At 37.5% G+C, this 24,877-nt stretch overlaps 1 protein-coding gene across 1 annotated transcript in view; it reads left to right on the top strand.

The window, feature by feature from the left end:
* Positions 1-1,153: 1,153 nt before the first annotated feature.
* LOC127621506 (PDZ and LIM domain protein 2-like) overlaps positions 1,154-24,877 on the top strand; it is a 125,222-nt gene continuing 101,498 nt past the window's right edge. The window contains exon 1 of the mRNA XM_052095145.1: positions 1,154-1,457. The gene's annotated coding sequence lies outside the window, so the exon portion shown is untranslated. The remainder of the gene's footprint in view (positions 1,458-24,877) is intronic.

The following is a 24,877-nucleotide window of genomic DNA, read 5'->3' as shown; positions in this document are numbered from 1 at the left end:
TGTCTGAAAGATTAATTAAACGCAATACTTAAATTAAAATGCTAGTATAAATAATAGGGATTTGCAGATTTAACCTAAATTAAGTGGTAAAAAAAATAAATAAAAAAAAATTAGTCAGCTAGAATAACACTGGAATATAATATACATTGTATGGTTTAATGTTGGACAATATAGAAGGTTTTAAAGAGATATGGAGTTACGAAGGAACCATTTGTACTGTTCCTGAAGAAAGTTTCTTTTTTTTTTTTTCTTTTCTCAGAAGAACTTTCATAACCTCATCCATTGATATACCGGTTAAAATGATATTCCTTGAAAAATGTGTCAACCATTACAAATTTAAGAGAGATTTCGAGCGCTCCAAATAAGAATTATCCGTCACTCGGATGGATATGAGTTGTAAAGTTTCCGTCACGATTATTTTGATCCGTCTGTAGTTGCTTTTGCATTATTTCTCCATCGAAACTTGCCTGTTCTCACAGATATCTCTCTCCCTCCCTCTCTCTCTCGCACTTGCGCGCAGCAGAGTAAAGCCGCGTAAAATTTGTTTTTATTTGTCAAAAAGTTGCTAACGCCGTCCTACACATGTTTTGCCGCTATATATGAGAGAAACGATCATAATAAAATTACCTCAGGAATTATAAAACTCATATTTTAAACGTGCAATTATATCTAGCACAGTTACCAAAAGGCTATATCCAGGGTTTGATGATGAATTTCAGAGAAGTGCTGATCTACATATGTCATCTCTGCAGATCCATCAAATATGTTCATGGTTTTTAAAGGGACGTTGTTTGGTTCGTTGGTCCGTTGGGTCGGTTCGCTTGTTGGCTTCACCACAAGCGAACCGCTCGTTTGCAATCGGTCCGAGACCACCTCGTTCAGGCGTCTCGGACTGATTGTTTTGGTGCCGAACCATGGAAGAAAACGCACAAGGTTCCGAAAAAAAAACCGCTCCAAACGAGCCAGGTGTAAAAACGAGATTAGTCAGATTAGTTGCAAATGTTTTCACTGAGACGTGAAACTGTCAGCAGGTGGCGCACTAAGACTTTTAATATTTATTTTGGCGTTAAATTCATATTTATGATTCATCCCACCTACTCGACACGCCCTGCGTGCCACCCTCGCGTGCCCTCCCTGCAGGCTTTATTTTGACAGCAACACGTGGCATGTGAGCGAGGAGCTCGTGGATGATGCTGCAACATCTTCCACGGCGGAAACATCAACGCGAGAAGTTTGACAAAACTGGGCGGTGTGTGAATTTGGTCACATGGACTTTACAGGCTAAAAACGGACGCTCTTAAAGTGTTTCAGACAGGGCTGTTTAGTAAACACGAAAGATTGTTTCAGGAGAATTCTTCACGTTCAAACAGAAAGCGTGTGTGATTTTTCACGTCATCCTTACAGGTGTCAATCAGCAGTGTGATTACCTCTAAGCGCGCTCCAACTCTTGTACTCTGGTAAGTGTTTAATCTTTCTCATATTACAACAATCTGACAAATATTTGTCTTTCGTTGGGTTGATGAAGAGCTGGCCTTATGTGTTTGTTTATTTGAGATGCTAAATTTAAATCATATTGTGTGATTGCATGTGAAATGAGAAACATGCATCAGCTTCAGCATTCTTTTGACATACACTGCTGTATTATCATCAATTTCCCTTGTGTCAAGTTTATTTTTCTTACCCCACTAGCATTGTTTCCCTTTGCTTTTAACTTAAACCTCGATTCTATTTGTTAGCTTACTCTGAAAACAAGACAAAATGTATTGTGCCATTTTTCTTTAGTAGAATCTCAGGTTTACCTGATCTAGGGCATTGTCTCAATCTATTGAGCTGCCTATATATCTAAACTGTCACTTCTCGAGCAGGTGGTGCTAATTTATGTAGTCTAAACAGGCAGATCGCTAGGTTTTGAGATCCCTTTGTGCTACTTAAAACTGTAATCTGTCTGTCATATTTGTTTGTAACATGTAAATATATGTTTTGGCTATTTTAATGTATAACATACGTATGAACTTTTTTTGGAAAGCTCTGAATATTTTTCAGCTAGTATGCTGATAGATGCTTTGCCTGAGAAAAGGCTGGAATGTTTTAGATTCAGTTATACAGAAAAAATTGAAGGGTTACTTCACGTGAGAGCATCTGTGTGCAACACTGTGCACATGGCTAGCCTCGGAAATTATTATAAACCTTTCCAATAGATGGTATGTTTGAAATTAGTTTTGTAGACCAATGTAAATTGTAAGAAGAAACTGGATGGTAAGAAAAAGCAGCCAACAAGTGCCCAGCATACATGGGAACTCCATCAGTGCATTTTAAAAAGCATTGCTGGTTGCGCCTCATGAAGTTAGTTGAGAGAAAGCCTAAAGTGTTCAAAGCTGTAATCAAAGAGTGGCTGCTTTGAAGATGCTACAATACACCTATCAGCCACAATGTTAAAACCACCAAAAACGAATAACGTGCCCAGGGCTGTATTAAGGTGCTCCAGAGATCCCGGGACTTAATGTTTCGCTAGGCCTCTGAGAGTGAACGTCAATCGTTCTGATGACTTGCAATCACTGTTCGCTACACGAACAGGATTAACCATTGTGCACCTGTTTACAAGCATGCCTTCCCGAGAACGTTAACGGGGGAGAATACGGTGGAGGATGCTGTGACTTTGGAGGCCAATTCAACACCTTGAACTCTTTGTCATGTTCCTCAAACCATTCCTGAACCATTTTTGCATTGTGGCAGGGTGCATTATCCTGTTGAAAGAGGCCATCAGGGAATACCATTGCCACGAAGTGGTGTGCGTGGTCTGCAACAATCTTTAGGTAGGTGGTATGTGTCAAAGCAACATCAACATGAATGCCAGGACCAAAGGTTTCCCAGCAGAACATTGCCTCCGCCGGCCTTTCTTCATCCCATGGTGCATCCTGCTGCCATCTCTTCCCCAGGCTAACGACGCACGCACACCCGGCCGTCCACATGATCTAAAAGAAAATGTGATTCATCAGACCAGGCCATCTTCTTCGATTGGTCCATGGTCCAGTTCTGATGCTCACTTGCCCATTGTAGGCACTTACGTCAGTGTAAAACATTCAGCATGAGCACTCTGACATTTCTGCGGCCATGCAGCCCCACATTCTATCATGGCCAGCATTTTGTTTTTCAGCCATTTGTACTACAGTAGCTCTTCTGTGGGATCGGACCAGACAGGGGATAGCTCCCCACGCACATCAATGAGCCTTGGGCGACCATGACCCTGTCGCCGGATTACCTGTTGTCATTCCTTGGACCACTTTTGGTAGGTTCTAAGCACTGCATACTGGGAACACCCTACAAGACCTGTCATTTTGGATATGCTCTGACCCAGTCTTTCAGCAATCACAATTTGGCCCTTGTCAAAGTTGCTCAGATTCTTACGCTTGTACAGTTGTCTTACTTCCAACACATGAAATTCAAGAACTAACTGTTCACTTGCTACCTAATATATCCCACCCCTTGACAGGTGCCATTGTAACGAGATAAAGGCTGTCGATTTAATGCGTTAATAACGTGCAATTTAATTTGACAAATTAACGTGTTAAAAAAATGTACGCACTTTAATCGCAATGCTTAACTGAGAAATTCAAGCTTGTAGTACCACCTGTTTACTGCAGAGGGCAGTAATTGAAATTTCAGCTGTGTGAGCAACGCACAGATTATACAGTGAAGAAAAAAAATTCTTGCATTCAGAACACATTATGGAGCGCAAATGCTATCTTTAAGGGATCTTAATATGTGTTTAAAGATTGAGAATTAAACTATATTTAACTCTACACAGTGACCTTAACATTTTATTTTTATGACGCAACACACCCGAGACTCAACGCAAGCATGTCTAACGCTATATGTCTAACGTCAATAATATGGTAGTAAACCATACATTGTATTCTAAAGCTGCTTTTTGTCTTATCAATGATGAACTCTTCTGCTACAAGAATGTAATGCATTTTAATTATCTGAACATTTGTTTTTATATATATATATATATATATATATATATATATATATATATATATATATATATATATATATAATTTTATTTTTTTATATTTAAAGTTAACTATGTATACTTCATAATTATATATTGAATTATTGTTATATGAGGGGCTTTCTCAGCAAATATTTGTATATGCGATTAATCACGATTAATTAATCGGGACACCATGTAATTCGATTACAAATTTTAATCGATTGACAGCACTAATATATCTGTGTCTGTGTGTGTGTGTGTGTGTGTGTATATACACACGTGTGTGTGTGTGTGTGTGTGTGTGTGTGTGTGTGTGTGTGTATATACACTCACCTAAAGGATTATTAGGAACACCATACTAATACTGTGTTTGACCCCCTTTCGCCTTCAGAACTGCCTTAATTCTACATGGCATTGATTCAACAAGGTGCTGAAAGCATTCTTTAGAAATGTTGGCCCATATTGATAGGATAGCATCTTGCAGTTGATGGAGATTTGTGGGATGCACATCCAGGGCACGAAGCTCCTGTTCCACCACATCCCAAAGATGCTCTATTTCTGACATTCAGTTTGGAGTTCAGGAGATTGTCTTGACCAGGACCACACCCCTAAATGCATTGAAGCAACTGCCATGTGATTGGTTGATAATTGCATTAATGAGAAATTGAACAGGTGTTTCTAATAATCCTTTAGGTGAGTGTATATGTATGTGTATGTATATTCTAAAATAGTTTTGAGGCTGGGAACTGCTGAGTGTAAATGATGACTGAGCAGTACTTTTGAATGGATGGGAAAAAGCTAGATTTGCTCATGTGTCCATGTAAAGAACAAACCTATTGAGAGTGAAACAGAGACCAGAGATGCTTTTGTACTCTTCATTGTCTCCACTTGTGCATCTCTGTCTCTCATCCCAAACTCTCTTTTACCTCCCTCTCTCTCCTCCTCCTTTTACTCTACTTCCATCACCCCAACACACATTTTTTGCTTTCTCTCTGTCCGTGTAAATCCAAAGTGGTAACAGGCCTTGAAAGGCATAACATCCACAAACATGTCTCATAATTACTCTGTCAGTGCACTTAGACACGACACTGTCAGCTGTGCAATAAATCATCCACATAGAGAGACCAGACCACCAAGGAAGTAGTTCAGTGCTATTTATTAATTTTATTCAGCCGATGGCACAACATAATAACTTTATATACGGACCTCCAACAACTAGGGGAGGGTAATAAAAGCAATAAATGGGGAGGTATATCTTGATATTTTTCAGCCTTTAATATTGAATATATAATTTGATATTTACTGTATGTATTTGCTCTGAAATGGCTTAAATTGATGATTGTTGTTTCAGTCAGAGGAACCATCATTTCAACAGCCATTGCTTTCAAGTAGATTCTAATTTTTTTTATGTAAGAATCCAAGATTAATGAACTCAAGGACAATACATGGTAATAAAAAGCAATATTTACATAGACATATTTTTACCCAAAATTTTAATAAATGAAAAATTACAAATTTTTGGTGATGGCGCAAACAAAATAGTTCAATCAGAATTTTGAATCGATTAATTGAAATGGGCGTTTGAACTGATATGGAAATGGTAATTAATTTGTATTGGTTTTCACACAACCATAGTTCACATAAACTATCATAATGGGGGAGAAATGTGATTTCGACAGTGGCATTATTGTTTGTTTCAGATTGACAGGTTTGAGTATTTCTGTAACTGCTGGTCTCCTGGGATTTTCACACACAACAGTACTCTAAAATGTACTCAGAATGGTGCCAAAAAACAGAAAACATCCAGTGAGCAGCAGTTCTGGGAACAGAAACGCCTTGTCGGTGAATGGCCAGACTGGTCATCTCAGAATGCATGTTGAACCTTGAGACAGATGGGCTACAACAGCAGAAGTCCACGTCAAAAAAGTGGTGTGTGTGTGCTTGCGTGTGGGTGTGCGTGTGTGCGCGCACGAGTGCGTGCGCAATTGAAGTCAGAAGTGTACATGCACCTTAGCCAAATACATATAAACTCAGTTTTTTCACAATTCCTGACATTTAATTGTAGAAAACATTCCCTGTCTTAGGTCAGTTAGGATCACTACTTTATTTTAAGAATGTGAAATATCAGAATAATAGTAGAGAGAATGATTTCTTTATTTCATCAAATTCCCAGTGGGTCAGAAGTTTACATACACTTTGATAGTAGCATTGCCATTAAATTGTTTAACTTAGATCAAACTTTTTGGGTAGCCTTCCACAAGCTTCTCACAATATGTTGCTGGAATTTTGGCCTATTCCTCCAGACAGAACTGGTGTAGCCGAGTCAGATTTGTAGGTCTCTTGATCGCACACACTTTTTCAGTTTTGCCCACAATTCTTCTATCGGATTAAAATACATCCACAGGTACACCTCCTATCAGAAGCTAATAGCCTAAAGGCTTGAAAAGTTGCTTAAAGGCACAGTTAACTTAGTGTATGTAAACTTCTGACCTGCTGGAATTGTGATAAGTCTATTAAAAGTGAAACAATCTGTCTGTGAACAATTGTTGGAAAAATTACTCGTACACAAATTAGATTAATTGGTATTCAATGGGCATTAAATCTCTTAAAGTCTCATTTTCCACAATGTTAAGCAGTCGGCAGTTAAGCTGCATTCAAGATTCCCTTGGGTGTCAATGCCAGCATCGAGTGCCGCTTTTGAACTTCACATGAAAAGTGTTTGCAAATGTCTCATTCTGCATTTTTGTGATAGTTAAGACTTGATGTGCTTCTGTGGAAATTAAATTTCACCTTACAGAGGCTGCAAAGTACTTGATATATCCCATCAAGATGTACTTTCTCTCCAAATGGCTCCATTGTGGCTTGACCCTTCATGATACAATCAATTCCTGATGTATAAAATCCCCCCCCCCCTAATTTTCTAACTCTTTCGTGCTCGCAAGTTGCAAGGAAAGATCGCTAAACGAATCTAATGGCATGGCCTTTATGAAAATGAATGCCATATAAAGTGCATTTAAAATAATTGGAATATTCACAATGTTTCTAAATTTTTATGCCAGCATAATTCATTAATATTTTGGAAATATTGTGATTTATACAGCCCAGCCCTAACATCAAGTCATATTCTGATATTCAATTTATATATTACAAAGCAGCTAATAGCAATCTAGATACATTCTGATCTCCTTTTCATATTTTCAATTGCCATTGTGCATTTCTTTGTTTGAAGAATATGCACATGTTCATTTGCACAGGAAATGTCCCTCTGATATGATCTGTTGTCAGCTTTATATGATGAAAGGGACATGTCTTCTCTTCGCATTGTCATATACTCTTTTGCACTTCTGTTGGAGTAGTTCATGCTTTGGTGTAAAGTAGCCTATTCTTTTTTCTTGGTCTCTCTCCAAGATATTTTCCAGTGTGATGAAAATGTTAAAAATGCAAGGTTGTCTTTCAGTTCCTGTACATCTTCAGTCTATCCTTCACTCTCGTGTGCATATAAAGTTGTCTGTTTGTCTCTTACCACATTTCCTGTGTGCTATTTTAGCATAGAGCTGTCTGTGTTCTGATTTGAAGACTGTGAACAAGGTAATATGCTGGTCATAATGATGGCATACGTCTTTCTGCACCATAGTTCCTCTGTTCAGTGCAAAGTCTACCCCATGGTTTCTTTCCAGTAAATTGAGTGTGCGTTTTATCTTAGTTTAGCTTTATCTGTATTGCAGGCATACTTTTGAAAAACTCCTCTGACCACTTCCTCTGCAGAGAAACTTGAAAATTTAACCACAGCATATTGTTGCTGTTCAATCAGCTCAGATGCACAGAATTTATTGCTGGAATCACGTCCTTATGGCAGTGTCCAGAAAGCTCCAAGGAGACATTTGAAATTGGAATGGATCGAAAAAAATGCTGTTGACTCGAGCTTATCAAGATACCTCTTGCTTTCACTTAGTTACATTAATATAAAAGTATCAATTTCTTTCAACTGAAGTTTTTGTTTAGACAACTAAATAATCCATTGATAAAACTGTTCATTTGAAATAATGTGGAAACAACTTGAAAATTGTGGCGTTCAGTGAACTTGACTTAAGTAAATTTAGCAGTCTTTGCATTGAAGGATAGACTCTTCTTGAGAGTCCATTCATTTGGTATCAGTGATATTTAAAGGTTTGCCATGCAGGCGTACATCTTTGGCATTTTATGATGTGTCTCGCATGGTTTGAGCGGTTCGAGACCACCATGCGCTGTTCGATTGTATGCAATAGTGTTTTCTCGTGCCCCAGGAAATGCGACTGATTGACAAATCTAGCATAGTTATAATAAGCTCTCTATAAGATATAACACTGTAATTGATGTACATAAAATTGCTAAAAAATGTTAACACATTTTTCATATAATATTTACTCAATTTCACAAAAAACTTTGTTATAAAACCTTGGTTTAAAATAAAAATATGTTGAAAAAGATGGCAGTTCCGTCTGGTTTCTGTTTAGTCATCCCACATACATGCAGAAATTGTTAAAACATAAAAGAAGGAAATAAAGACCGTGCACACATTAATCCAATCACCAAGGTCTGTATGTGTGGATTAGCAATCACGTTGCAAATGATGATGGTAGCTAATAATAATAATGATGAAAATTACACAGTAACTTGCATGTGGCATTGCCCTGCATTAAACCCTCAATACTTTTTCTGAAAACTGAAGGAAATAATTCAATAAAATGCTCTCATTCACTCTTCTGTCTACAAAAACCCAGTGTTATGGGGTTATTTTAGATTTGGATAGTAACTTTTAGCAGCAAAGCATATTTGGAATTACGCAAATGTGCAATTAGTGAATCTAGGGCGCTGTATTTATAACACACTCACTGCATGTTGGCACACCAAACTGAATTTGAGCATGTCTGTTAACTCTGAGCACGAGAGAGAGTTTGTGTGTTCTTTAAAATAACCACTTTTAAAGCACTCATGGGCCTCATGCATGCTCAGTGTTAATAAACTACAGAGAACAGATATGTACACAAGCGCAGAGAGCATCATGCACAGGATATTTATTCATTTAAATCACAGCCTTTGCGGTTTGATTTTAATTTGATTAGTGGTTCAGCCCTAAATGTGACATGTAGCAGCCATTTACAGACAGTGCAGCGCACATGAAGCCCTTTGACTTTAAATTTGCTCTCTTGTGCATATCCGGTGACAGCAACTGACCACTTCCAGTTTACATCGCCCGCCTGCTTTTGTCACTGACTGACAGTAAAGTAGAATTTGTGAGTCGGAGGGACACTGTTTTTTCCAGGCTGTTTTAATGGATGTTTCAAAGGAAGATGAACTATGAGTGTTCCACAGGAATATGCACTTCACATGAAGAAAACACTAGATTTGTTCAAGTTTTGTAAGGTTCATTGCACAAGTTTGGTTGCACAATATAATACAGCTGTGCCGCTGCTCTGTCACAGTAAGAAAAGAGTTGGAACATATTTAACACTGTATGTATATATATACATATAATATATATTGCTTAAATTTATAATCCGATTAATTGGTTATCACCTTTCTTTTCTTTTAGTTTTGAATAACTAAATAGAGCAATCGTGTCATTTGGCAACTAAAAATATTTTCATATACGAGCCAATGCCTCCGTATTAATTTTTTTTAGGCTATAGCCCTGCTATGGCTTGTAAACTAAAGGACCACAACAGTAGCTCATTCGTTTTACATTTTATTTTTTACTAGAAAATCTTTTACAACATCAAGAAATCTGTTTTTCCCTTCATGGCCTGTGGGAAATAATGCTTGTCAGAACAACTGATTTTTTGAATACCTCCTGTTCTTGAGTCATGATCAAAACATCTCATTCTGTTTCTATGACAGTCAAACAAATCAAATGTGATAGCTGAGGAGTGAATTACTTTATGCAGCTCAAGTAATAAAGGTATAAATACCAAACAGGGCTGGGCAGTATAACAGTGTATACTGTGTGATTGTAGAAATGTCAACTGCTAGAGAATTTGCTGTAGCATTTACAGCATACTGTGGTAGATATATTTTGGGGCATGACTTCTTTAGGCTATTTAAATGCGAGAGCGAAAATATGGAGCGGGACATGTCCCAAACAAGTCAAGATGAAGAAGAACTTGTTATTAAGGGGTGTAATGTGTAGTTGTTTATGGTTGCTGGGCAACAATGCATCTTGCCACAATAATAAAGAATTCAATTGTGGTCACAGGGGTGTGTGTCTTTCGGCTATTTCACAACACTTTAAATGTGACTCATCCAATCCGAACTATCCATTTTGTAATGTACTATTCTAAGCATTTTGTTTTAAGCTCAAGTGTTACATAATGTGAAACCGTTTACACTGATGCCAGACTTGTTCATTCATTTGCACTGAATAATTATCTTTGTAAAGGAATGGTTCACCCAAAAATGAAAATTGTAATTTACTCAACCTAATGTTGTTCCAAACCTGTCTTCTGTGGAACACAAGATGAGAATTTTTAAACAATGTTCCGACCATTCTTGTCCATATAATTAATGGGACTGGGGCTGTCAAGCTATCCAAAATGACAAAAACCATACATAAAAATATTATAAACTATAGTCCATGTGCTTTTGCACTATATTCCATGTCTTCTGATAGGTTTGTGTGACTAACTCACAGAAGTGTAAGATGTTATTCAATGAAAATCTTTTCCTACACTGTAGCTTGTGCTATTAAATGTACTGCATCCGGTTTAACATCAATGATGTTTGGTAACTAAAAACCTGAGAACAGTTTGCAGTCAGTGGTTCAGATAGCATTGGAGAGCCATTTTTGTAGTCTACATGACTTTTGCAGTCAATTTGAGAGCTTTGGTGGTGGGGAATATTATCAGTGAATTACAATTTAATCTGTTCAACCCACAAAGCTGTCATATGGCTTCAGAAGACTTGTAATATAGCACACAAGTGATGGGGCCATTTTTATGTTTCTATCATTTTGAAACTATTTGAGGATAAATGAATAATAACGATTTATTTTTGGGTAAACCTTTTCTTTTAGGATATAAAATACTGCCATCTCTATTTATCTCCTTTTTTAATGTTTAAATTCTTTAGATGTTTTTTTTCCTCATCAGTGCCAAAAATGCATGAAAAAACAGAACAATATTGTGATTTATAGCATCACTGTAAAATAAAATGACTCATTCCGTGTTACGATTTTGGTCATAACGTCCACCTCCTAATATCAAATATTGAACACTCTTCGATATTACCCAACACTGGAATGTACTTTTAATGATTCACACAGCTCAATTTTGAAATATCAACTAGAGGTCGACCGATTAATCAGCCGATTTTTTTTTTTGCATTTTTTACATAATCGGCATCGGCCAATATCCACGCATATCAAGCCGATTATTAGGCAGGCGCATCTGCGGGCAGCCTAGTGTTGTTGTGGAACATGTGTTCGACGCACACTGCCCCTAGAGTCATTTTCCAGCAGAGTGAGCAGACCTCATCCAGTGCCTAAGGAAGGAGCTAAGTTCCTTGGAGAAAACGGTAAGGATTACATTTGTATAACTTCTTTAGATTTAATTAAAAACTTTTGATATGTTACTGCCAACTTCAAGAAAAAAACGTGACAAACGCGATAGTTGACATGATGTTCGGCTACTTTGGATATTGATAGCGTAGTTGAATTTGCATTATCACAGCAGAAGGGTGGCTATCAAGTCACAATAAGTAAGCAAGAATTTTGCAATTACAGACAGTGAATCTGAGACTTTTATTTGTTCTGTTTGTGTGTCTTATATTTGAGAGGGTTGTCACTCAATGCAGATAAATAAGTAATAAAATACCAACGCAGTATAGGCTATTGAAGGACTGGCTTTGGTAAGCTCGGACGTTATCTGTTCTGCTGTCGGTACTGGAGAAATTAAGAAAATACATTCTTTATTGCTATAAAGAGAAAGTTATTTTATCTCGCCAGCCATTTCTATGTATAATAATATGAAACCATTTGTCTGTGATGCAATTTAGCTATTCGCAGTCAGAGAGAGAGAGAGAGAGAGAGAGAGAGAGAGAACTCGCTCACGCGGTGCCACAGCGAGCACAACATGAGCCCTGCATAATGAGTGACAGAACTAAACATTCAAACGTAGCCTGGTTTAGATCTGTGATATTAGTCTGATTTTATTTTAGATTTCGCCTTCCAAATATTATAAAAAGAATATTTATACATAAGCCGCATTCTGTCTAGCACAAATTCCTTCCCTTCACAGCGGTGCACTGACATTTCTCCCTAAAACTCAAACTTAACATCAGAATCAGCACGATCGGTGATTGTTGTAAAATGCTACTGTTGCTAAATTGCGGGACGCCTTTAATAATAAAAAGAGTGCAAGCGATACCGTTCCAAAGGTGGCGCGCGCTCCGAAACACACCGCAAAGAGACAAGCAAAGTATAGACTACTTTGGGTTTCATGTGCACATCTAAACGATCAAATATACACAAAAATATGTCAAAACGACCGGCTTGTAGATTCACTTAAACACAGTTTATGTCTTAAATTGACGTAGTTATGGAAATAGTTGGGAGAAAATATGGTGCATCAGGAGCCTATTAGATCTGAACTCTGTCTTAAAGGGGAAGCATCCTAATAAACATGTGACGATTGAGCCATTACTGCGAATCAAACAACAAAAGGCAAAGAGAAAATCACTTACAGCTCTTGAATGAATAACTTCTGCATTAATAAGCATTAATCTATCTATGATAAACTATGCAGTGTTATTTTACAATTGATTACTTTATTAGATTTCTTTTTAGACCACACCTGAACAGTAATGTTAGTAGACCTTCCTGAAATCAAATTATATATATATATAACAAAAAGAACCGTTAAGAATACCGTTAAAGTACCGGATCGATAAGCAGTATCGGTAAGATAGTAATACCATTAAAACCTTAACAATACCCATCCCTAGTTATGCCTGTGCTTCTCTTGGATGCTCTGAATATTGGATTACGTGTCTGGATTGCCCCTTAACTCTTTCCCCGCCAGCGTTTTTAAAAAAAGTTGCCAGCCACCGCCAGGGTTTTTGACGATTTTCGCTAAAATTTCTTCCATGAATATATGAAGATGCTATATATCAAAATAAAGATCTGAGCCTCTGCTTTTAGGCAAAAAAAAAACGATTTTATTTTATCTTCATTTGTTCTTTTTTTTTTTTTTTTTTTGCCACTTGAACAGAGGTAGGTTTTGTCAAAAACAACATTTTGGACAAAAAGCTGAGAAAAAGGCATTTTTATCAAACAAGTGCTTTAGTATTAGTATGGTGTTCCACTTCACGTTTGAGATGATCGCAGTCTGTTTCTTTGATCAAAGAGTTGCGTACTCTTCAAAACATGCGCGCGGGTCTTCCTTACCGTATACCACCTAAAACACGGATACCCGGAAAATTCCGTGTTTGGCTGGGAAAGGGTTAATTAAAGCTGCATTTGGATCTCAACCTTCGTGTCTCGGAGCAGTTCGTAACACCTGCTTTGTTTATTTAATATATTTGTTATACATTATTTATACAATATGTTTTTACATTATACATTTTTAATTTTAAGTGTACAAGTGCAGATTGGTCAAGTGTTCAATAAATGTATTTGTTGAGAAATGTTGTCTATCTTAAGTAATTATTTGTGTTACATTTTATCTTTCAAATAAAAGGTTCAAATAAGAGGTTAAAAACAAGCACATATCGGCCAAAATAAATCGGCAGCATTAATTGGCCATCGGCCGACCCGGATTTCAAAAGATCGGCATCGGCCTGAAAAAAACAATATCGGTCGACCTCTAATATCAACACACCATCTTTTAATCTTTATTGTTCATTCTCCACCCAACAAACAGCCTTTGTTTTGTTTTCTTCTCCTCTGCTGCTGGTGTTTGAGGTTTCTTCATCACTAAGGGTTTGGACTGTAACAGGGTTGACTCGCTTCCATTGAATGTGGAGAATGTTTTATTCTGGCTTGTTTTAACCAGAATGGGGAGAGGTGTTGAGTTGCTGTGGTGTTACCATGATGGTGTACTGCATGGGTGTGTTTTAGGCAGGTGTGACCTTGTTAACTCACTCAAGGGAGTGGATGTGAGAAAGTACAAGTTGTTCAAAAGGTTTAGTAGTGCAGAAAGACTTCACTCTGAAATTACGAGCTGTATAGTAATAAATCCGGACACCGAATCGCAACACCTGAATTGTAATGCTGAATACGAAGTCTTTGTACATACAGTAAATGGTAATTTGTTGTGATACAATTAAGGCATTTAGCAAACTTTATCAAGAGTGACTTTCGAGATCTACTTAATACAGTAACGCCTAATAAAATAAAAACCTCGTGAAACCAGAGCGTGACCGCTGTGTGCATTTTACATTTCCCTTTTTGATTTGTATCTACTAACCTAATAAACATGCAAAATAAATACATTTCTAGAGCAAATAGTTTTCCTAAAAATGTATGTCCACATGTGCAGGACTTGTGACATTTTAAATACAAAACTATAGAACTTCAGATCATTTTAATCAAATTCTTTGTTTCCAGGAGTGTTGGTTATTTATGTTTTTGAGACGTTACAGACATTGCATCTGAAATTAGCGTAATTCATTTTGATTTAAAGTCATTACCTGTTTCATCCAGTAACTGCCAGCCATGTTAAATATAAAATGATACATGATAAATTCTGAATCTTTGTACTGATTACCATTGTCTCATGTTTGCCAAACATGTTGAGTGGTCCAAACATCACCTGCAGCTAGAAATTGAACATATGGTCAGATTTTGATAGTGAACACACTTCACTTGCTCTCTATTTAGTGAATGACTTGGCCTCCAGTGTGCCGTCTGTCTGCACTGGTTTCAGAACAGTTCAAAATTAGGGATGGGCATTAGTCAATAATTTGGTATTCGAATATTTAAGCTCAAAGAATATTAGTTTATGAGCTTAAATGAAAGTAATTAATGAGAGAGACGTTGTAAAATATATTTTTTTTTGTCAAAAGTTGTCACCATTAAAAAAACTAGCTTCTAATTATATTCAAAACTAGCTTATATCACATCTTGTTTTAAAAAAAATATTTGAACAAGCAATGCATGAAAAAAGCAAAGTGAATAAAAGAAACCGCTAATGAAGTAGACTGATTTCATTAACGTACAGTATGAGTATAAACCCTAAAATAGTTATCTTGTTTATATTGTATCTCATGTTTTTGTTGAGGAAAAAAAAACATATCCACGTGCTTGGTGAGCTATACTCATTTATACACACCAGTTTAAATGATGGAATGTCCCTTACCTCAGCTAGCATTGTCTTTCTCAGATGCCATGTTTGTTGTGTACAGAAGCATTGCGGGGATTACATTGCAACAGGGACGCTGCTTTCTGATGAGTTGCACATATATGGGAGTAAAGAATACACCGCTTATCCAGTGCATTTAAACAGGAACCCAGCTTTTTCACAATAGCACACATTCTCGCAATAAACCACTTTTTTGGTGTCCATCTGAATGTACTGACAGAACCGTTTGCTCAACAAATGTGATCAATTGTGTCCACACTCAACAGCGCCACCAGTGCATAACTGCCAGTTTTAGTTTTTGTGTTCAGGATTTAACATGCATCTCACTGTATATATGGCCAGCAAAGCAAAACTTTGCGAAATTCGATTAGTATGTTTACTATTCGAATAATTATTGCGGAAAGAATATTCGACTACTTGTGCACATCCCTATTCGAAATGCAAATTATTTTCATCCGAACTCCAAATAAAACCTCTAAAAGCAAAAATCTTCAGCTTTTGGATGAACTCATTGATTCTCAATGTGAAAATGAACAGTATTAATATAGGATTTCTACGGAAAAAATGTGCTGAAGTGCACATTAGAGTACATTGTGTTAGGGCTGGGCAATCACATTTTATTTTCAATTACGATTTTTGTCTTCCAACGATTATGAAAACAAGATAATCGAGATAAAATTATTATTGTGCCACATTCCATTTAGCAATGATACACCCTGGCATTATATCTTGAGTCCAAATAAGGAAGTGGATTATGAAAATAAACTCAGAAACTGCCATTTCTCTGTGCTGTCAGCGCCATGTCTATGAGTTGCGTCAAGTAACTGGGGAAGTGATTTGATCTTCTCCTGGCTGATGCACATTCTGGCGCGGGGACGTCTGTCACTTGCACTCGTTTGCTGCAGCTAGATTATAACGTGATGGCTCGTGACGTAGTTAATCATAATATGTCACGTTCACAGTGTGTATCTTATGAAGAAAATCTGCAATACACAGCTCTATTAAGAGACCGTTTTGTTTTTTGTGAGTTAAATATATGGCTCAAAGTGAACAAAGGTAAGAGTGTGTAGTCTTAGCCTATTATACACTGGAACAAAATACGTCTTTTTTGGCATGTTTTCCAAAATATGTAAAAACTCCTTTAAAATAACACGTTTACTTTAATAGCTATACTACTTAACAAAATGCAGTCCTTGTCAGTATCAAATGGTTTTAAGTTTTCAAAGACTAAAACGGTTTGTATGCATTTTTGCCAGCTACGCTCTCTCCATCTTGACCCAGAGATATTCATGGATGGTGAACACATCAGAGTTGTTAAGGAAACCAAATTCCTTGGAGTAACTCTTGACAGTAAACTGAATTTTATCCCTCACATAAAGATTTTAAAAGATATCTTAAAGCCTTGAACATTTTAAATATTTTGGCTAAAACAAAATGGGGAGCAGAAAGTTCTGTTGTTTTAAATCTCTACAGAGCACTAATTCGATCACACCTGGATTATGGAAGTATAGCGTATGGATCAGCCAGGAAATCATATATCCAACTCTTGGACACAGTACATCATCAAGGCATACGTCTGGCTTTAGGGGCCTTTAGGACTTTGCCAATTCAAAGTTTACATGTAGAAACAAATGAACTTTCTCTGGAGAACAGATGCCCCAAACTAGTCCTACAGTATACAACATAGCTGAAGACCAACAAAGAAAACCCAGCCTACCATCCTGTTTTCTCAACTCCTCCTACAAGCCTTTACGAACAAAAACCAAGACATATCTGACCTTTTGGACTACGGATCAAACCACATTTACAAAATCTCAAAGTAGATCTGAGCATACTGGAACTGACACACTTCAGTAAAATTCCCTGCTGGAACTTCAAAAAAACCAAAAATAATCTTAGACTTAACAAGAAACAAAAAAAAAAATCTGAAACTCACCCAAATGTCTTTCAACAACAACTCCTTTTCATTAGAGAAATATTTCCATCACATATCCCAATATATATATATATATATATATATATATATATATATTATTATATTATACAGATGGATCAAAATCTGAGGATCATGTATCATCTGCATTTGTGATCAACCATAAAAGAAAAAGGAATTTCCATCCCCAATCACAGCTCAAATTTTACTGCAGAGGCAAATGCTATCTTCTTAGCACTGGACTTTATAAAGACTATGCAACAGAGAAACTTTCTGATAATTTCAGATTCAAAATCTTGTCTTCAAGCAATGTCATTTTTAAATAATGATCACCCAATGCTTGTAAATATTCTATACAAACTGCTGGATTTGGTGACCCAAATTTTCAATATCTGCTTCTGCTGGGTACCTGGACACTGTGGAATCCCAGGAAATGAGGAAGCAAACACTGCTTCAAAAGAGGCTTTATCAGCAGATTTCCAAAAGTGTCCAATTCCTCCCACTGACCTAAAACCCATAATAAATTAATATATTAAAAACAAATGGCAAACCGAGTGGGATTAATGCATCATGAACAAACTCCATGAAATTAGCCCTATTGTTGGCAAAAGAAGTTCCTCTCTGTTTTCAAATCGCTGGGACTAGATTGTTTACACCCGCTGTCATATTGGTCACTCCAGGTTGACACACAAATTTTTAATATTAGAAGATTCACCAACATTTACCTTCTTCCAGAATTCATTATCCCTGAAACATGTTTTATTAGACATTACTGCTCTTAACCCTGTGAGAAACATTTTTTATTCAGTCAGCACATATAAGAAATGTTTAACAAAATCAAACTGAATGCAATTTTAGAGTTTTTAGGAAAAACATAAAAAAAAAAAATACTTTATGCCCTTTTTGGGCAACTGGAAGGCACCCGGCTGAAAAGCCGTTACTGGGCAGTACACTGTCAGAGCCAAAGCTTTGGATTTAGACCAATTGACTCTGTATCCTGAGAACTTCAGGAGGCAAGGCACAGAACTAGTAAAGTCTGAGACTAATAATAAAATATAATCTGCGTAAAGCAAAAGCTTATGCGCCATACCTCTTGCACCCACCCATGGAAAATCGTCCTCCTTATCGCGGCTGCTAATGGTTCCCGGGCAAGACGGAACAATAATGGGGAATGAGGGCAACCCTGCTGGGTGCCCCTTTTCAGAGTATGATAATCTGAAATTAATCCATTTGTTTGTACCACCGCTACCGGGTGTCTATAGAGTAACTTAAGCCATCCAATAAAAGTATTCCTGAAACCGTATATTTGTAAAATCTTAAAAAGACAATTCCATTCTACCATATCATATGCCTTTTCGGCATATGATATGGCAGCGACCAGAGTCCGATCATTCGCTACTGACCACATGATATTGATGAAATGCAGAAAGTTTTCAGAAGAGCTAAGGTCCCGAATAAACCACACCTAATCTATATGTATAAAATGTCATAATTTAATCTGTTTTAATTACCTCGCCAAGATCCTCCAAGTTAATCTCAGAATCGAGATAATTGTTTCATCAGTTTAGGAAGATCTAATGGTTCCACAAAGTTTCTAATATCTTCCAGTAGACTGAAGTCATGGAACTATAGAGATCAAGATAGAATTCTTTAAAAGCATTATTAATATCAATTGCCGAGGTAAACATTTCACCACTAGCAGATTTCACTGAGGGAATGGTAGAAAAAGACTCTATATATCTTGCCAGAAGCTTCCCTGCTTTGTCCCCTGCCTCAAAGTATGACTGTCTTGCCTGAATAGCCAAAACTCAACCTTCCACAACAAAATGGTATTATATCTGTATTTCAAACGGGTCAATTCTCAGAGGCCATTAGACTACATTCAGCACTTCAGCTCTGCCTCGGCACTTTTAATATTTCCTTACAATTCTACGAGTTCTTGTGCTTTGGAGTTTTTTGATGAATGAGGCATTCTGTATGATCCTGCCCCTGAGGAACGCCACACCCACAGAGGATACCGAGGACCAGTTGGTCTCCATATAGACATTGATTTTAGCCTTTAACATTTGTTGGAATTCAGGATTTGGCAAAAGGGATACATTAAAGCACCAACTATATGATTTCTTTTTCTCCATATGTGGCAACACCTCTAAACACACCAGGGCATGTTCTGAGACTAAAATGTTTCCAATTGAGCAATCAACAACAGATGAAATGACATGGATTTAAAAAAAAAAGTCTATTCTAGAGTAAATCTTAAGGACTGAAGAAAAAAATCTAGTCCCTACCAGATTGGTACAAAATGTCTCCAAATATCTGTAAGACAAAGATTTTTACACATCTTGTGAAGTGTCATTGTTGCTCTAGGGGGCTTGCGCACTTTTGCTTCACTATGATCAAGGACTGAGTCCATCAAAAGATTAAAATCTCCTCCCAATATTATATAATTAGGGGTGCCAGCGGCTTGCAACATCCCTTCAAGATCTATAAAAAAAGCCCACCTTTCCCAGCTTCCAGCTTCCCTCCACGTGAAATTCACGTTTCACGTGGAGGGAGACAATCCACTCATATTAACATTTGACATTTAAGAAAAAATAGATTGTGTGTCAAAAACAGGGCCACTTTCCAACATTAGTTTAACAGTCAAACCCTGAACATTCCCCAGGACCAAACAAACAGAAAAAAAAACATGTGCATTAACCCCATGCACGACAGCGTTAGATGCATAAATATTAACCAAACTAAGACTTTGTACCTGAATTTCAGCTAAAACTATAATGACTCTCCTAATTTATCTTTACTCTGTTTGAGACATTTGAATTGTAGATGTTTACTAATAAGTGTAATGACTCCCCTGCTTTTACTTGAGCCAGCACAAAAAAAAAAAAATACTCCCCCCATATCTTTCCAACTTTTTCAGCTTCCAGCTGAAAAAAGCCCACCTTTCCCAGCTTCAAGAAACGCACAGAAAGGTGCGTTTCTTGAAGAAACACTATATCATATTTCTTACGCTTAAGAAGAGAAATAACCTTCCTTCCTTTTTTGGTGTGCCCCAACCCATTCACGTTTCACGTGGAGGGAGACAATCCACTCATATTAACATTTGACATTTAAGAAAAAATAGATTGTGTGTCAAAAACAGGGCCACTTTCCAACATTAGTTTAACAGTCAAACCCTGAACATTCCCCAGGACCAAACAAACAGAAAAAAACATGTGCATTAACCCCATGCACGACAGCTTCAACTGGTGTCCATCCCTCCAAACTCTAACCGTCCATGCACGCCTATGAGAACCTACGTGACAACTTTGCCATCGGATTGCTCACGTTCAGCGATTGTGAAACAGTATTACACGGCAAAAAAAAATCTATAAATAAAACTTCAGCCAATAGGCAGAATAAACATGGAGCATGTAGCTTCATCCATAAAACTGTCTTAAAACATCCAGCTGCTAGGCAGAACCAGCACAAAAAGAGTGCACAGATCCTTCAGACAGTCAAACGAAGGTTCAATGAGTTGGTCCATTCGACTGCAACATGAGTACAAGCAAATTACTTACTCCAATGTCTTTGCAAGAAATCCTCCACAAAATTATCTCCATCCAGTAGGCGATACCAGCACAAAAAAAAAGAAATGTGCAGGTTCCTCAAACTCCCAAGCGAATGTTTAGTGAGCCGGCCCACTCGGCTGCAACATGTGTAAGCAGATAACTCACTCCAATGACTTTGCCAAAAAAAACCTCCACAAAATAATCTCCAACTGATAGGTGGAATAAGCACAAAGAGCATGTAGATTCACCCACAAAACCGTCCCAAAGGTGTGTTGCTCTACAAAATAAACTCCAAAAAGCACAATAAGAGCGTGCAAAATCTTCAAACAGTCAATCAAATGTTCAGTGAGCTGGTCCACCTGGCCGCAACATGAGCCTCACAACCATACTCCATTGAGTTTTTGAAGGACATCGCTTGCTTTGGGCATGTGAATGTTTTATGGCCATCCTTAGCATCTATTCTCAAGTTGGCCGGTAATGTCAGTGCAAAAGCGAACTTCCGTTGATATAGAAGTTTCTTGCATTCCTTGAATCGATCACGTTTCTCTCGTCGAGTTCGCAAAGTCTGGGAACAAGAAAATGCTATGGTTCTTCCAAGAATGCATTCCTTTTCACCTCGCCTCACGTAAAAAGATCTGTCTTGGATGATCTCAGAAATTTGGACAGAATTTATCTGGGCCTGTCTCCCTCCATGGATTGTCAAGCTGGAACCGTGTGAGCTCGATGTGAGCTCGATTTCCAGCTTATGGCCTGTTATGTCGTGCAGACTCGTAAAGAGCACGTCCAGAAATTCCACCATATTCTGTCCCTCTGCTACCTTAGGGATTCCCACGATATGGATGTTATTACGCCGGCTACGGTTTTTCATGTCCTCCAACTTCTCCCAGACATGCTCCAAATCCACCTTTGTCGCAAGTGGATTTGCAGATAATTCCCACTCTGATGACTCCAGATAAACAATCCGTTTCTCGACATCCCCTACTCTTGTGACTACATCAGTAAATATTGCCTCCATGGCAGTGATTGATCAACATATTACGATCCTCCAACCAGCAAAGACCTTCGTCAGCATTGCCGACATGTCTCTCATTGCATTTCCCGCAACTCCCCGACCAAATCGACTCTGGTCCACGGCCTTCTCAGGGGTGTCAGCCTGAGCACATAAGTGTCTTTTTATGTCTCCAGAGCCTGAGGATTTTTAATTCTTTGACATTGTCCTCCTAGAACAGTTATGAACATTGTATCAAATCTCACCGGTTTATGTAATTTAAAAGGTATTAAAAGTGCGCAGAGCTCGCCGTTCACATGTCCGATCCTCGCATGGCATCACATCACTCCAAGTATGCATTTTTAATTATTCTACTTTAAAAATGAGTTTGCTTTTTGTGAGTTAAAGATGGATTTAAGTGAACAGAAATGAGAGAGAGGTAGTCTTCACCCTATCCCAGTCCTCAGGTTTTTGATTCGTTTTTGTTTTGGCATGTTTTCCAATTTAAATATCTAAAACTCCTTTTAAAACAACATAGATTTTCTTCAGCATCTATATTGCAGAACAAAAAATTGTTATCTGAGAATGTTGAATATAATATTAAAAATTATATAATATAATTAATATATAATATTTTAAAATCTGTTAAAAAAGATGCAGTCACCTGAGAAGCAGCATATAAGATATTTATACTTCCTTTTAGAGAATAGATCTTACATAAATACATTTTGTCTTTACTGCACTCGCAAAAGTATAACCAAGTGAAAAAATACACATATACAAAATACACTTATTTAAGGTACATTCTCTTAAAGCATGTAAATGTATCTTTTTAAAAGATTTTTAGACTATTTTAAATGGGAAAACAAAACCAAAACCCTTGATAACAATATAATTTTTTTTTGCAGTGAATTTCTTTACTGAATTCAACTTAAATATTTATTTCCTTTAATTCAGTGAATGTCATTTAGAGAGATGTTTATTGTTAGTAAGCACATATAATACAACCTTTTAAGTCTGGGCACAAGCTGCAGTAAGCAGTAAGGTTTATTATTATACATACAAATATGTATTCTTGCAAATATACATACACTCACCTAAAGGATTATTAGGAACACCATACTAATACTGTGTTTGACCCCCTTTCGCCTTCAGAACTGCCTTAATTCTACATGGCATTGATTCAACAAGGTGCTGAAAGCATTCTTTAGAAATGTTGGCCCATATTGATAGGATAGCATCTTGCAGTTGATGGAGATTTGTGGGATGCACATCCAGGGCACGAAGCTCCCGTTCCACCACATCCCAAAGATGCTCTATTGGGTTGAGATCTGGTGACTGTGGGGGCCATTTTAGTACAGTGAACTCATTGTCATGTTCAAGAAACCAATTTGAAATGATTCGAGCTTTGTGACATGGTGCATTATCCTGCTGGAAGTAGCCATCAGAGGATGGGTACATGGTGGCCATAAAGGGATGGACATGGTCAGAAACAATGCTCAGGTAGGCCATGGCATTTAAACGATGCCCAATTGGCACTAAGGGGCCTAAAGTGTGCCAAGAAAACATCCCCCACACCATTACACCACCACCACCAGCCTGCACAGTGGTAACAAGGCATGATGGATCCATGTTCTCATTCTGTTTACGCCAAATTCTGACTCTACCATCTGAATGTCTCAACAGAAATCGAGACTCATCAGACCAGGCAACATTTTTCCAGTCTTCACCTGTCCAATTTTGGTGAGCTTGCAAATTGTAGCCTCTTTTTTCTATTTGTAGTGGAGATGAGTGGTACCGGTGGGGTCTTCTGCTGTTGTAGCCCATCCGCCTCAAGGTTGTGCGTGTTGTGGCTTCACAAATGCTTTGCTGCATACCTCCGTTGTAGCAGTGGTTATTTCAGGCAAAGTTGCTCTTCTATCAGCTTGAATTAGTCGGCCCATTCTCCTCTGACCTCTAGCATCAACAAGGCATTTTTAGCCCACAGGACTGCCGCATACTGGATGTTTTTCCCTTTTCACACCATTCTTTGTAAACCCTAGAAATGGTTGTGCGTGAAAATCCCAGTAACTGAGCAGATTGTGAAATACTCAGACCGGCCCGTCTGGCACCAACAACCATGCCACGCTCAAAATTGCTTAAATCACCTTTCTTTCCCATTCTGACATTCAGTTTGGAGTTCAGGAGATTGTCTTGACCAGGACCACACCCCTAAATGCATTGAAGCAACTGCCATGTGATTGGTTGATTAGATAATTGCATTAATGAGAAATTGAACAGGTGTTCCTAATAATCCTTTACGTGAGTGTACAAATTGCTTGATAATGAGTACTTTCTAGATAGATTTGGTTTAGATGAAATTACCTACATGGGCAAAGTATTTTGCAGTTTTCTTATTTTATACTATTATTTCTGAACTTCTGGTCTATTTTAAGTAAGTTAGATTTTAATTTATTAAAATTACATTTTTTTTTGCACACCTAATTCTATAATGAAAAGAACTTTGATTTATCTAACCAGGTTGCCTTGCATTTTAATATAGAACATTATTTTATGTTATTTGAATCATGTTGGAGTTACTTTTCAGTTGAGTACATTTTAAAGTTGAAAAATTGGATTGTGAAATTGTCCTTAAGTTTGAAACAATCGAGGTTGTAACGCCCAGGCCTAATGAGATGGTATATGACGCAGCAGCCATGAAAATATAAATATAATAATATAAATAATTTTTATATTGCGCAGTGTGTGTCATAAGCAGTCATAAGACAAAGCAGCTGATGTCTTGTGAACAAGCTTGAAAAGTACTGCCTTAATCCACTCAGCCGTCTGTGCTGCCTTTCTCCCATTGAAAACAGAACCTGTGGCTACTCATGTTAAACCGTCTAATCACTGAAAAGTGCATTCACACTGACATAAGATAATAAGCCACTGATTTCTTTAAACATGAGGAAAAGAGCGTAAAAATGCTGCAAAACCTGTCAAATGTATTTTAGCATCAAAAAATGTACAACAACTGATACTAAAACATAGGCATGATCTGTTAGACTTAAAAAAACGATTGACTGTTCAACAGAA

This window comes from Xyrauchen texanus, chromosome 27 (genome assembly GCF_025860055.1).
Source record: "Xyrauchen texanus isolate HMW12.3.18 chromosome 27, RBS_HiC_50CHRs, whole genome shotgun sequence".
Classification (NCBI taxonomy): Eukaryota; Metazoa; Chordata; class Actinopteri; order Cypriniformes; family Catostomidae; genus Xyrauchen; species Xyrauchen texanus.
The sequence above is the reverse complement of the archived record's forward strand: the minus strand, read 5'-3'. Positions and strand labels throughout refer to the sequence as shown.